The sequence below is a fragment of the Saimiri boliviensis genome, chromosome 1 (genome assembly GCF_048565385.1).
Source record: "Saimiri boliviensis isolate mSaiBol1 chromosome 1, mSaiBol1.pri, whole genome shotgun sequence".
Lineage (NCBI taxonomy): Eukaryota > Metazoa > Chordata > Mammalia > Primates > Cebidae > Saimiri > Saimiri boliviensis.
Genome location: NC_133449.1, coordinates 129,918,013 through 129,919,954, shown reverse-complemented (window position 1 = coordinate 129,919,954; position 1,942 = coordinate 129,918,013). Strand labels below are relative to the sequence as shown.

At 43.5% G+C, this 1,942-nt stretch overlaps 1 pseudogene; it reads right to left on the bottom strand.

Annotated features, from left to right (window-relative positions):
* Positions 1-336: 336 nt before the first annotated feature.
* Positions 337-1,697, bottom strand: LOC101045128 (UV excision repair protein RAD23 homolog B pseudogene; annotated as a pseudogene).
* Between the last annotated feature and the right edge of the window lie 245 nt (positions 1,698-1,942).

The following is a 1,942-nucleotide window of genomic DNA, read 5'->3' as shown; positions in this document are numbered from 1 at the left end:
ACAAAAATTTTTTAAATTTCACAAAGCCATTATCCAGTGTTGCCATGAAACAGAGACTGTAAATTCTAGGTAGCTAAGATTCTTTCTGAAACCAATGTTAAGTCAAAGAAATATAAAGCAGGGCATTACACTAAGTTTCTGGATCTACACTAAAAAGAACGAAACCTAGGAAAAGTTACCTACTGTTTTACAGAAGAAATAAAGACCTGCAAAAGCTGCTTTTTGGTTGTATATTTTACACACTGTGTGGAGTTGCGGCATCTGCTAACTGAAGCAGACATGCACTGTATTTATCCCTGCCCTATATCCTACATCCCTCCCTCCCCACCCCCAACAATCTACTACCTTATACCACGTATTGTGGATATGAGCCCAAGTCATCCCAGACAATCCAGTGAACAAGTTAGTGTAATGCACTGGTGTGAAGTGTGAGATATAAAAAAGTCCCTTTCAATCTTCATCAAAGTTCTGCTGTAGAAGAAAATTGGCAGCCAAATTTTCATTCTTCTCACAAGCAAAATATGCTTGGATCACAAGTCCTCAGGGAAATCCTAATGCCTTTAACCTTTCTATAGCTTCTTTTTCCTGAGGCATTACTTGAATAGAGTTCATATGACCACTTCCAGCTTCTGCAATTCCTCCACTGCCACCTCCACCTCCTCCTCCTTGGCTGCCAGCTTCTTGAACTGGTTCATTTAACATCTGAATAAAATGCTCCTGGTGTTGGCTAATTTGCTGAAGTAACTGAGGATTCTCTCGACCTATCTGCTGTAGTAATGCTGGGAGCAGGGAAGGATTTCTGTTGAATAATTTGTCTCATCTGTTGAAATTGAGGCTGATTCCATAGAAATTCAAGGCGATGTCCTCCAGAACTTGTTGTTGTAGTCGTTGCTGTTGTAGTTGCTGCGGCTGCAGCCACTGCTGAAGACTGAGGAGCCCCAGTACTAGCTGCTTGAGGGGGGTCAACCACGGCCTGATTTTCTCTATCTCCAGGGATTCCCATTAAAAGATACTCCACTGCTCTGTCAGGGCTGTTGAAACTGGCTCTCAGGGCTGCAATTACTTGCTCTCGTTCATAGCCCATTGACATGATCTCAGTGACCATATTCTCATAAGACTGACCTGTCACAAGTGCACTTGTTGCATCTTCAAAAAGGTTTGACCGAGAAGAATCTCCTGATGTACTGTCAGTTGATGTTGGGCTCGTAGCCACTGGTGTCTCTGCTGGCTTTTCTGCAGGTTTCTCTTGCTTAGTTGCACTAGCAGGTGCAGGTTCAGGAGATGCCGTCACTGATGCTGGGGTGACGGACGTTGGTGTTGAAGTGGGCGCCAAAGCAGGGGCAGGGGTTGGAGCCTGAGCCACAGTTGTTACTATGGAGGAAGTAACTGCTGTAAGTGCTGGCAGGAACTGACTGCTGAGTTGTAGTTGGTGCTGGTGTTGACACTGCTTTGGGTTTGGTCACCATAACCACCACAAAGTTTTCCTCATCAATTTTATATTCTTTGAGAGCAGTATCATCATTGAGGATTTTGCCTGCATAAATTAATTTTTGACCTGCTACCGGAAAGGCATCTTTCCCCTTTTCAGATTCAATCTTCTCTTTCAGTGCTTTCACCATCTCCTCGGGGTCGATGTCTATCTTGAAGGTCTGCCGCTGGAGGGTCTTCAGGGTGACCTGCATGGTGCCACCGCGCCCATTACAGTCTTTCTCAAGGTGACATTATACCATTTGACATATAGCATTAGAACCTTACAACAGTATCCTGCCATTTCTCTTCTAACTGGCTTTGTGCTAGTTATGTGATACATTTTACTTCTACATGTTATAAACCTCACAACACACTAGTATTTTTGCTTTAAACACTTCTTCCTCCCAGCAGGCATATTTCCAGCAAGCTTCTTTCTGTTCTCTTGCTAGAAATTTGTCTAAAATAAGAACAA